Here is a 13,640-nt window from a genome sequence, read left to right as displayed (position 1 = left end):
TAGCTTGATGGAAATGGCATTAAATCTATAAATTACCTTGGGCAGTATGGCCATTTTCATGATATTGATTCTTCCTATCCATGAGCATGGAATGTTCTTCCATTTGTTTGTGTCCTGTTTTATTTCACTGAGCAGTGGTTTGTAGTTCTCCTTGAAGAGGTCCTTCACATCCCTTGTAAGTTGGATTCCTAGGTATTTTATTCTCTTTGAAGCAATTGTGAATGGGAGTTCACTCATGATTTGGATCTGTTTGCCTGTTATTGGTGTATAGGAATGCTTGTGATTTTTGCACATTGATTTTGTATCCTGAGACTTTGCTGAAGTTGCTTATCAGCTTAAGGAGATTTTGGGCTGAGATGATGGGGTTTTCTAAATATACAATCATGTCATCTGCAAACAGGGACAATTTGACTTCCTCTTTTCCTAATTGAATACCCTTTATTTCTTTCTCCTGCCTGATTGCCCTGACCAGAGCTTCCAACACTATGTTGAATAGGAGTGGTGAGAGAGGGCGTCCCTGTCTTGTGCCAGTTTTCAAAGGGAATGCTTCCAGTGTTTGCCCATTCAGTATGATATTGGCTGTGGGTTTGTCATAAATAGCTCTTATTATTTTGAGATACGTCCCATCAATACCTATTTTACTGAGAGTTTTTAGCATGAAATGCTGTTGAATTTTGTTGAAGGCCTTTTCTGCATCTATTGAGATAATTGTGTGGTTTTTGTCTTTGATTCTGTTTATATGATGGATTACATTGATTGATTTGCATATGTGGAACCAACCTTGCATCCCAGGGATGAAGTCAACTTGATCATGGTGGATAAGCTTTTTGATGTGCTGCTGGATTTAGTTTGCCAGTATTTTATTGAGGATTTTTGCATCGATGTTCATCAGGGATATTGGTCTGAAATTCTTTTTGTGTATGTGTGTCTCTGCCAGGCTTTGGTATCAGGATGATGCTGGCCTCATAAAATGAGTTAGGGAGGATTCCCTCTACTATAAAGACACATGCATATGTATGTTTATTGTGGCACTATTCACAATAGCAAAGACTTGGAACCAACCCAAATGTCCATCAGTGATAGACTAGATTAAGAAAATGTGGCACATATACACCATGGAATACTATGCAGCCATAAAAAAGGATGAGTTCATGTCCTTTGCAGGGACATGGATGAAGCTGGAAACCATCATTCTGAGCAAACTATTGCAAGGACAGAAAACCAAACACTGCATATTCTCACTCATAGGTAGGAATTGAACAATGAGAACACTTGGACACAGGGTGGGGAACATCACACACTGGGGCCTATTGTGGGGTGGGGGGATGGGGGAGGGATAGCATTGGAGGCATGCCTAATGTAAATGACGAGTTAATGGGTGCAGCACACCAACATGGCACATATATACATATGTACCAAACCTGCACATTGTGGACATGTACCCTAGAACTTAAAGTATAATAAAAAATAAAAAAATAAAGTCTATAAAAAAAAGAATTAGATATCTTGAAGCATCATGGTGGTTTCTGAACCAGCGTGGTACATGAAAACCTGCTAGCAAATATTGCAGCTACCAAGTCTACCTGTCACAAATTGGCCACATTGGATGACATTAGGCACAAGTTGTGATCATTACCATCTCCACATTGTATGTGGTTAGGTTTTGAGCACAAAGGATTTGAGAAGAGGGGAGAAATAAACCTGTTTCCAAAAGAGGTGATGATGGTGGGGACATAGGAGCATGGGCTAAGTGAAGGTATGTTCTAAAAAGGAGAGAGGTAGGTGAAGAGGTGAAGCAGATATAGGAATTCTATATAAGAACATAGAAGCTGAATATTGTATTGAAGCTCTGCTGTGTGACCTGGGACCACCACCCAACTTCTCTGTTCTTTATTTAGGAGGGATAAAAACATTGGAAGCTCTGATAGTGGGTGGTGATGAATTAGTGATCAAATACTGCATAAGAAATCCCCCAAAACTTTGTGATTTAAAACAAAAATAATCATTCATGATCTTTCACAATTTCTATGCATCAGAAATTATTTGTGACTTGGCTGAAGTTCTAGCTTGGGTCTCATGTGAGGCTGCAGTCAGAGGTCAGTCCAGGCTATACTTATCTAAAGGCTTGACTGGGGCTTGAGGATCCACTTCTAAGGTGGCTCAATGGTGTTTTGTGGCAGGACTCAGTTCCTCTCCATGTGGACTCCAAGGCTTCTTGAGTATCCCCAACACATGGCTGCTGTCTACCCCCAATGCCAGGTATCCAAGAGACCAAGGTGGAGGCTGCAATGTCTTTTATGGTCTGCCCTTGGATGCCGCACAATCTCACTTCTGCTGCATTCCATTGGTCACACAAGTCAGTCCTGATTTAATGTGGGAGGGGACTACCAAAGGCATGAATATCAGAACATGAAGATCACTGGAGGCTAACTACTGTAGTGCTCCCTCTAGCTGCAATGATGCAAGACCCTCCCACATGGAAAATATACTCACCCCTTCCTAAGCTCCTCAAAAGTCTCATCCCATTATAGCATCAACTCAAAGTCCACAATCTCATCATCTACAGCAGGTCCAGGTGTGGATAAGGCTGCTCAGGGGCAGGTGGCAGGCTGCCACCATGGTAAAAACATAATCACTGTCATTATGGAGTCTCTCTTCTTTTCCATAGTGACATCTAACTTCCTGGAGGCTCAAGGGGCGTCCAGGCACCTAGTCTTCAATGTCATTTGTGATGCCCATCACTGTGCCTGTCCTTGTTCATTGGTCCCTGCAGGTTGTCCCTTTGCAGGGCCCTTGCTGATCTGCTCTCCTTGTCCAGTCCCACGCTGCTCTTATGAGCAATGGGGTCATTCTGTTTTCCAGGTCCATGCTAGTGTTTGGGAAAGCTCTGCCAGGCTGACTAGGACTTTGCTGCTGGAACAGTCCATGAAGCTATTTCTCTTGCCTGGGGTCTTGCCACCTCCCAGTGCTCTCTGGATAATGGGACCCAGGTCTCGTCTCCTCTCAGGTCCTCCAGTTCTCTCTGGTACCCTTTTCTGGAAACCACCATTATCTATACTCTTGTGACTCCTGACCTCTCTCAACTTTCCACTCCACCCCCAAGATGGGAGCCCCTTTACAAATCTGAGAGATGGAAGCATTGCCTTACTCATGTTTTCTTCCAAATTTTGCTGGTATGGGGATTTTCTTCTGCCTCACTGGCCCAAGACTTTTCAACTCAAAGTCAAGAGACTCCTTGCTCTGCTTTCTGGGGTCACACCTCTTCTCTGAGACAATGAGCACAGGACAGAATTTGGGTGATGGTGAGAAGGAAAGGGGCAAGCTGTGAAAAGGAGAAATGCCAGAGGGATAAAACATTGGTTAATATTTCCAAACACTAACCTCTGTCAAGGTTTCCCCTGAAACTCAGACAGGACCTGTGAAAGTAATGCTGCTAGTCACAGACAGATCCAAAATGAGAATCTGGAGCCTCTTTCTGCACACTCAAATACAGTCTTTGATCACCTATTTGACTTATGCTTAGGAATGGGTCTGGGCACAGAAATGTATTTGAGCACATGGTCTGGGATGAACCCCTCACTTGGGTAGGCTGTCAACAGCAAAGATGCCAAGGGAACCTGACATCTGGACAGAGAATGATGAGAAGACCTGCAAGACCACCAGTCTGATCAAACCATCCTGGGAGAGGAAGAATTTCAAATAAGTTTCCATCAATTACACATGAACATTGGGTGGCTGCGAATTGCCAGGCAAGCACTTTGGGGAGCTCGGAGGAAGGCAGGTGAGCCAGGTCATGGCTGAATCTTGAGGACCAATATTGGCCTGGAGGAAATCTTGGGAAGAAGGCAGATCTGGTGAGGGGTCAGGAAATCTTGTGAGATAAGGGAGGGTGGGAACAATGGAACATTTATTCTAGGGGAGAGACTAAGATCTCTGAAGGGCTTCCAGGTAGTACTTGCTCTAGGATTCCCTGTAGGACCTTAGGGAATCAGAGAGTGAGACGTCACTATTGAAGGAAAAGCTTAAGGATTTGAAAATGTTTGGAAATGGAAAGACTTCCTTAAAGGTAGCGAGTTCACTGTCAGTGGGATGATGACGCAGAGGATGGATGAACTATTGATGGTGAGACAGACCCTTGGATGGAACATCGCATGAGAACTCAGAGGTCTCTGCCTTGCTAAGATGTCATGATTCTTCACACCCACTGAGTTCTGATACCTCCCACCTCATTCATTTCCATTCCACTAACCCATATCTTGTGGTAACTCAGGTGCTGTCTGAAGACATCACTGATGGTGAAAAATGAGTTTGCTGAGAGATAGAAAGTACATATGAGAGCACAAGGGAAGGGCTTGCCCTGCTGATGAGAACAGACTGTTTCTGAACCTTCCTTCATGTGTAAGCAATCACCACGGTAATTGACATCATTGTTCACTCTCAACTCACTACAACCTTGCCTCCTCCTCTTTCCAAGAAAGTTGAGGCCATCAGATATGAATTCTCAATTCCCAGGCATCCTCACCATCAAGTCTTGCCCCAGCCAGACTCATCCTGCCTCCCTCCCTGCAGCCTCAGAGGATGAGGTGTCTCTCTGTTCAAAGCCAACCAGCCCACCTGTGTCTTTGACCTCCAATTCTCCTGCCTCCTCCAAGAGGCTACCTCATCAGTCATCCTTCCCTCTCCTGGATCTTCCAGGACTGGACTCTCCCAGTCCACTGGCTGCTTCCCCTCTGCCTAAAAATATACTCGAGCTCTCACATCCAAAAAATGAAATCTTCCCCTGTCTTCCTCTAGCTTTTATCCAAATATCCCTTCTCCCCTTCTCATCCAGCCCTCTTAAAAAAGTATGGTTGACCCTTGAACTATGTGGTGCTTAGGAGTGCTTACCCACTGTGCAGTCAAAAATATGCATATAACTTTTGACTCCCCCTAAATTTAACTACTAATAGGTTACTGTTGCCTAGAAGCTCCATCTAAAACATAAATGGTTGATGAACACATATTTTGTATGTTATATTTATTATATACTGTATCTTTAGAATAAAGTAAGCTAGAGAGAAGAAAATGTTAAGAAAATCATAAAGATGAGAAAACATATTTATTATTCATTAAGTGGAAGAGGATCATCATAAAGGTCTTCATCCTCATTGTCTTCACTTTGAGTAGGCTGAGGAGGAGGAGGAGGAGGAGGAAGGAAAAGCATGGGTCTTGCTGTCTGAGGGGTGGCAGAGGTGGAAGAAAATCTGCTTATAAGTGGACCCATGCAGCTCAAACCCATGTTGTTCAAGGGTTGCCTGTAGTCTACACCTGCAGTTCTCCACTTGCCCAGCATTTACTCAAACCTCAGTCCACAGCAAACTGGTCAACTGGAGTTGCTCATAACTGCTCTGAATGTAATGACCCTGATTGACAAATCCAATGAGTATTTCTCAATTCTTAGCTGCTGGTTCTCACTTTTAATTTTAAAAAGTATTGAATGCTTCTCTTCTGGAACTCTCCTCTCTGTGGCCTTTGATAACAGGCTCTTTAGGCTCACCTGAGGTCTCTTGCTGTCTTCCCTGTCTCCTTCAAGGGCTCTGTGGTAGCCAGTTTCCAAGATGGTCACCAAAGACGCCCACCTTCTGGAGTTCACCTTGCATAGCCACCTCCCCCATTGTACCACTTGGACAATGTGACCAATAGAATCTGACTGAAGTAATGGTATGTCATGTCCAAGATTAGCTTATAAAAGACAGTGTGGTTTCCATTTGGTCTTTCTCTCATTCTGTCTCATGGATCACTTACTCTGGGAGAAGCCAGCTGCTGTACATTGAGGACACTCAGGCTTTCAAGTGTCTCGAGAGGCCCACTTGGCACGGAACTGAGTCTTCCAGCCAACAGCCAGTGACGAATGAAGGACTCCAACTAGCAGCCATATAAGTGAGCCCTCTTGGAAGTGGAGCCTCCCCCAGTTGAGATGACTGCAGCGCTGCCCATCAGCTTGACTGCAGCCTCACAAGAGAGCTTGAGTCAGAACCATCCAGCTAAGCTGTGCCCAGATTCCTAAACCTCAGAAATGGTGACAAAATAAATGCTTATTGCTTTAAACTACTAACGTTTTGGGGCAACTTGTTACTAGGAACTAGTAAGACTGCCTTTTCTATACGTGAAGTTCCATGAATGTTGGTGAAATATTGTCATACGATCTAATTTCCGCCAATGGGACCTGAGGAGTAGCCTGCCAGGTGTTATTGATTTTTGTGTTTTTGTTGTTGTTGTTGTTGCTGTCAATAAGTTTACTGTCTTTATCTGAAAATTTCTCATAGAAAATTGGGTTAGCTCTCAGCAGCCCGCTCTTGAGCTCTGAAAAAGCTTGCCTTCTTTTGAGCTACCTGATCTTTATTCTGAACAAGGGACATTTTGGGGCAGTACCACCTCTTCTTTTTAACTTCTTTCTTGGGCTTCTTCTCCCAGGCTGGATTCTCTTATATAGCAGCATGAGCTTTCTTATACATCTCTTCCATCATGTCTGGGGTTATGCCGTTCTTTATGTATTGACAGAACTATTCCTTTTGAGCATCTTCATCTTCCTGCATTAAGTAGCAAGAGTAATCTGCAACATTCTGGCCCATGATATGCTTCTGGTGTACTTCTGCATTAAATTCCTTGCTTTCAGAATCATAACTAGGGAGGCATTTGGTACTGTGAGGGATAGAAAAGCCTCCATCCACACCTCCCTTCAGTGCCCCCAAAACTTTATTGCAGTTCTAGCAAGGCCTGCATCCAAATAGCAGGTAAAGGCACGTGGCTGACCATCAATGCCTTCCACATTGTATTCATCTCCAGTCACCTCCACTTGGCGTTCACAGATCTTTTCCATGCCAAACTTATTGAGAAGCCTGTGGGCCAGCAGCAGGACAGTACAATACATTGCAGCATCATTTGTCAGGCCAAACTTCATGCCATATTTTGGCAGTTCATGTGCATATGCTGTGCAGACTATCATATCCCCTTCTAGATGGGAATAAACAATCTGACAAATGATATCTCTATTTGTTACACAAACTATCATCCTGTATTTGGGTGTGTCATGTTTATTTTTATCCTGTATCACCAGTGTTTCTGAGCATAATAATCAGTTTTACCCTATCATCATCTTCTAAATTTCACTTGGTACCTCTTAAAGTAGGACTTATTCTTAACAACTTTAACAAACTCTATCCTGTGGGACAGAGGCTCGACAGAGACCTGCAGGCCCAGCAGCACTCCTGGGTGTTTTGAGAAAGATTTCTCTCTGATAAAAAGAGGGAGATGAGTGAAAGACTCTCCTTCTGCCTTCCAGCTTTTAAGTGTCATCATGCAGGCGTGATTTTTGGAGCTACACAATTTGCCATTCTGGAAAGTACATTTTCCCCCCATTATCCTCCTTGGATAAGGTAAGCATGGAAAATATGCCCTTCTTGGGGGCTGAGTAGTTTTCTCAAACTGTAGAATTTTGCAAGCCCAAGAGTTAAACCTTGAACAACGGTTTAAGTCTAAGTGCCTGATTTTTGCGGGGAGGGGAAAGGTGCAATATAACTAACTTTAAAATGTAACAGTCTTCTTATCTATTTGATTCTGGAAAACTCCATATACCAGTAGCCTCATCCATAGTTTTAATTTTAAACATACATTTAAAATTTTCTGAACCTCTCTCTTGTCCACATTGACCTCCAGTTTCTTTCTTTCTTTTTTTTTTTTTTTGAGACAGAGTCTTGCTCTGTTGCCCAGGCTAGAGAGCAGTGGTGCAATCTTGGCACACTGCAAGCTCCGCCTCCCGGGTTCACGCCATTCTCCTGCCTCAGCCTCCCAAGTAGCTGGGACTACAGGCGCCCACCACCACGCCCGGCTAATTTTTGTATTTTTTAGTAGAGGTGGGGTTTCACTGTGTTAGCCAGGATGGTCTCGATCTCCTGACCTCGTGATCCACCCGCCTCGGCCTCCCAAAGTGCTGGGAACTCTACTTTCTTTAAGCCAGTAAGTTTTGGGGTACTTTATTGTAAGTAAACCTATCAGACTTAGGTGTGAGCACATTTCCTCCAGTCTCTTTGCCTGAGTCAGCATGTCTAATAAAAAAGATTCATCTCTTAGTCCATTCGCAATTTTCAATAATGGATATGACAATGATATCATCAATTTGATCCTTGCCACCAGGCTAAGATTTTACTCTGGCTGCATTTCAAGTTTTTTGCTTCATCATTTGTTTTTAGCATTTTTACTTGATGTGCCTTGGTGTAGTTTTCTTTGTGTTTATCCTGACTGAAATTCATTGAGTGTCTTGGATCTATGGGTTTATAGTTTTCATCAAATTTGGAAAATGTTTGGCCATTATTTTTTCAAAGATATGGTTTTTTGAGAGAGGGTCTTGCTCTGTCGCCCAAGCTGGAGTGCAGTGGCATGATATTGGCTCACTGCCACCTCCGCCTCCTAGGTTCAAGCAATTCTCCTGCCTCAGCCTCCTGAGTAGCTGGGATTACAGGCGCCCACCACCATGCCTGGATAAGTTTTGTATTTTTAGTAGAGACGGGGTTTTGCCATGTTGGCCAGGCTGGTCTTGAACTCCTGACTTCAGGTGATCTGCCCAACTCGGCCTCCCAAAGTGCTGGGATTACAGGCGTGAGCCACCACACCCGGCCTGTTATCTTTCTTTAAAGAGTGTTGAGTTTTATTCCAGCAACTTATTTGAAGATTGGCTTGGTCCTTTCAAGACTTGTCTTTAAACTTAAGATGGGTCTAGGATAGCCTTCACTCTAGGATGGAGGCTTGTTAGTTTAGCTCTACTCCTACAGTGCAGCCTTTCTGAGTTTTCCACTAAATATTCTGAGGGCTCAATGAGGTCTCTCCACTCTGGTTGGCCTGAACTTGAACATCTCTCAACTCTGAGCACAGAATATTGTTCAGCTTACAACTCCCAAATAAGTACTCTTTCTCCAATATTTGTTCTTTGTCCAACCTCATGGAATCTCATCCTACTCATGCACACCTAATTTTTAGCCAAAGACTCAAAGTGCCTCCTATGCAGTTTCTGAAGCTCTTTCTCTGCGTACGTCTCTTCAGTATTCTGCTCCGCAAATTCCAGCTGCACAGTTCTCAGAATTGTGATCTCTGACTCCTCAAAACAGTGAGGCTTCTGTGCTCTGCTCTCCTTCCTCGTCCTAGAGCCATGGTCTGCTAAATGCCTCTAGGCAAAAAGTCAGGTTGATCACGGAGTTCATCTTATTTGTTTACTTTCTCTCAGGGAACACAGTCCCATTCTGAGGGTTAGTCAGTGTCTGAAAACAGCTGTTTCATATATTTTATCCAGTGTTCTACTTGTTTATGGTGGGTGATGGCTAGGCCCAGTATCTGTTATTCCATCATTGTCCACAGCAGAAGTCCACACAGGATAAGTTTAAATCAGCCTTAGGGTTAGGAAGCAGTTACCTCTTCCAACCCCACAAGCACTAACTAGTGGACATTTAATTCCCTTTTCAATTCTGCTTCTTAACAGGCCAATTATTTTCTGAGCCTATTCCTTTCTTGTATCCTACTAAACACAGCCAAAGACAGGCATTTCATCTGTGAACAAATTGTTTCCTAATCTCTTCCCCTGGGGCTACCCATCCTTTGGGTATGTCATCTGCCTTCTATGTTATCACAAGGCATATGCTTACGGATGAACTCAGACGGCAGAGCTGAAATAGGTAAAGGTTTGGGTCCCCAATATCATATTGAGATGATGAAGAAGCTACTTCCAAATGGATTAAGCACCTACTTCCAAATGTATTCAAATGAAATAAATAAATAAATGATCTTATTGTTTGAGCAACTTTTGAGTGTGTTCTGTTCCTCGCAACCTACATCACCTTGATGAACGCATAGGTGGGCCCCTCCCCTTCTGTGCTTCCTAAAGCTCATGCCCCTCAGGTCTTAACTCCAGCCTGCATCTTCCTCCGTAGGGGTGAGTCCAGATATTCACCTGCTGGCTGGTCATTGCCACTGGAAGTCCCACCCGCAGCTTCCTCCAACCCCACATCCAAAATGGATCCTAGTTTTCCCCTCCTAAACTTCCTTCACCCAGAATTCTTCATCTCAGTCAAGGGTAGCACCTTCCACTCATGCTGTAAGTCTGGCTTTCATCCTAAGATTCTCCCTCTTTCTTCTGTCCTTGTATCCGAAAACCACCAAGACCTACTATTTTAGCTCCCTAAGTGTTTCTCAAATACATCCCCTTCTCTCCATTCCCCCAACCACTTCTCTAGGACAGTCTCCTGACATTTCTCTCCTACTCCCAGCTGATCCCCCAGCTTCCATGCATCCTTCATACCACTTCTGCACCAGCACCTTTTCTAAAACACAAAATTATCTATATCTCTCCCCTGCTTGGAACCTTTCACGTTTACATGATGAAGTCCAAACTCTTACCAAGGCTTACAGGCCTCCAGGGTCTGGCTTCTGCTGACCGCTCCAGACCCAACATTTGCCACTACCCGTCTTCACGTTACATCCCTTCAACTCCAATTTGGGAGTGTTTTCTTGGTTAATCCCACTTTTCCTCCCCTTTGGGCCTTTCTGCATGTTATGACTCTTGCACAGGTTATCTCTTAGCCGGCTCCATCCTACCGCCCCCGCTTTTCTCCTGTAAGTATCTATTATTCCTCCAAAAGCATGAGCTCCCATTTTCCTCCTCCTAGAAGCCTTCCCTGGTGACCCCACCCTCCAACCTTGTTCAGTTCTCCTCTTCTGTGTTCTGGTAATACTCCATGCACAGGGCTCTTGCTGTAGTGACCACTCTGCTTGATACTCATGGGAATGTGTCTATCTCCCTCTCAGACTGAGCTCCTTAAGGGCAGACACTGAGACTGACTTAACCTTGTACCCCAGCCTCTGGCCTTTGGTGGCTGCCCAGTAAAATGTTGAATGACTGAATGAATCCGCAATCAATCTCTTCCAGCAGTTCCCCTACAAACCATTGCTGTGGAGTGCCTCGTGGTTAGTTCACTCGAGTAAGTGGATTAACTTAAAAATAATAAAAACTGTGTTTCGGTAAAATCATTTTTTCCACCAGCCCTTTCCTTCAATTAGTACCATCAGGGAAGGGAGTGTATTTGTGGTGAGGTTTCCATAGCACTTCTCTCAGAAGGGGGATTATATTTCCAGAAGCAGAAACCATGGCTTTAGGAGGAAAAAATGTGGAAAGAGCATGACATGGACCTGAGAAGTCGCTGAAACATGTGTCCAGGCCGTGACCATCAGCAGGGACAAGAACCACGCAGGGGGGTGACTGTGGATGTGGGTGGCATGGTTGGTATCTGATAGGCCCTTCTCCTCTAGTTGCCATACTTAACAAAATGTCACCATTAGAGGGCACTCCTTTTAACCACCCGTCACCCTTTCCTGTGGAACTCTTGCAAGCCAAATTTCCTGTGGAAGGAAGTCCCTCTCTCCTTCCAGGGATTGCGTTCTACTGCCTGGAAAGCATCCACCTCCCCCTCTGTCTACCCCAGTTTTTCCTGTTCTTTCAAATGTAGGTGAAATCCCTTCCCGCCCATGAAGCCTCCCTGGAGCTCTCTTTTAAGATGGTGGGTATCTCAGAAGCAGAAACCACATCTCATTCAACACTGGCTCCGGGTGCTCTTACAGAGCCTGGCCTGAGGTAGGTGTTGAACAAATAACCCGAAGGAGCTCCATGCACCGCCAATTCTCCGTCCTCACATTCCGATGCTTCCATTAATGCTGGTGATCACTTATGCCTTGTGAAGGTCTTTGGTTGCTCTAAGGTCTTTGGTTCCTCTGATGTGGCTTTTTGATGCTTCCTGAACATAGGCTAGGTTTCCCATCTGGGTAGAGGACTCTGAGCAGGCAAGGGCCATGCCTTAGACTGCCTTGGACTGCCCCTGTAGGTGGGGGACTGGGAGGCCCCTTGGAGACAGATGTTTCCCAGCTTGAATCAGATGGTGAGGAGAAAACTTCTAGCATATGGCATGTGGGACACCATTTGTACGCTTATCCTAGACCCCACCAGTGATGGGGCAGACGTCCTCCTATGTACCTTGGGGGTAGGTGATGGGATTTTCATCAGCCATCAGCTCAGCAAAGCCCAGTGGCCTGGGGGGTTGTTTCTCTCTGGACTGATGATCAGTTCATAAGGGGCTCAAGCAAAGTCATGGGTCAATCATTGTTGGCCTGCACCAGAGTGATGGGAATTCCCTGTTCTTAGGTTGTCAGGTGTGTCTCAGGGCCCATGTGGCTCCTGGACCCCCAAACATTATTTCTCAGTGAAGCCTCCTGCCAAGTCAGCTCACTTGACTCTTCTTGGGCAACCTTCCCAAAATTGGGTTCCAAACTTTCCCCAACCTCTGATCTTAGACTCTGGGGAAATCCCTCCCTATTTTAAACCCTCTCTTCACTTCTATCACCTGACAACCTTCCCAGACATTGAAAAACTCATTTCTTTTGCTTGATGATAAGGAGGGCCTAATAGTCAACTCTGGAAGCCTCAAATGAGGAAGTGAGGGGACATATTTGTATTACATCTCTTCCAGTGTAACAAAGAAAGAAAAAAGGAAAGGACAATCTGACTTCCATATCAAAGAGGCTGAATCATTTTCATGCAGTAGATTGGATGACCGGCACCGATCTTCACTGGCCCCGCCAGCCAGGCCTTGCCACGGCATCATCATGGTGGAGCCTGTGTCTCTGCTTCTTGACTCTGGGCAGAAGTGAAAATTTACTGGCTCCTTGGGAAGCTTCCTGTGTGCCTGCTTTCCTCTTCTGCTTCTGTGTGCCTGCTTTCCTCTTCTGCTTCTATAGCTGCCATGAGAGGAGCATGTCCTAGCTACTTCCTTGTCCTGGGAGGATGAGAGACACAGTGTCTCTGGGAGCAGAACGTCCCCAGCTGACCCAGAGACCTGCAACAAGAAGCAGCCTAGGGCCTAGCCCCTTGGCCAAGCCCAGCCTGGATTAGTTGAGCCACAGCCAGCCTCCTTGAGAATAACTGATTTTTGTGTTAAGCCACTGAGTCTGGGATCATTTGTTATGCAGCATTATTGAGGCACTAGCTAGCTGATGTACCTATCCTGCCAGAAGACCAGGGTAAAGCAGTTAGTAGGTACACAGCGTGGGTTGAGGGCTTAGTATTTGGTTATCAGTTGAGGCTTCCTGGCAGGCGTCATTAAAGAATACTAGAGTATTGGCCCTGGAGGAGCCTCTAAATGAATTTTGGCTGCAGAGACAATCCCAGAGTTGAGCTTTGACTTGTCCTAGGCCACATGGGGGATTTGTGCAGAGCCTACACTAGCACTCAGGGCTAGTGGCTCCTCAAGACAGTAAGCTGACTCTCCACTTCCTATGGACCAGGCTGATGATAACCACGTCTCCCTCTGCTTCCTCCTTGGCCATATGTGTGAGTTTCATGTCATCAAGCTGGAATTTTGACAAATATGAGGTGGTGGCAAGGGAGAAGGAGCAGGAAAAAGGTTTGGCCAGAGACAAGACTCCAGGTGCAAGAAGGGATGTTTTGTCTGTACCCACATTTCCCTTGGGTGCCAAATGCCCCGTGATGGGACCCCCAGCCCAGAGCCCAGGCTTCAGGCCAGCTTCCGCAGTCTCATCTTGGGAGGGAAGCTTGTGCTCAGGTGCCA

General features: G+C 45.2%; 1 pseudogene; it reads right to left on the bottom strand.

Moving 5' to 3' along the window:
• Positions 1–6,314: 6,314 nt before the first annotated feature.
• Positions 6,315–7,066, bottom strand: LOC107966926 (large ribosomal subunit protein uL18-like; annotated as a pseudogene).
• Between the last annotated feature and the right edge of the window lie 6,574 nt (positions 7,067–13,640).

This window comes from Pan troglodytes, chromosome 8 (genome assembly GCF_028858775.2).
Source record: "Pan troglodytes isolate AG18354 chromosome 8, NHGRI_mPanTro3-v2.0_pri, whole genome shotgun sequence".
Classification (NCBI taxonomy): Eukaryota; Metazoa; Chordata; class Mammalia; order Primates; family Hominidae; genus Pan; species Pan troglodytes.
The sequence above is the reverse complement of the archived record's forward strand: the minus strand, read 5'-3'. Positions and strand labels throughout refer to the sequence as shown.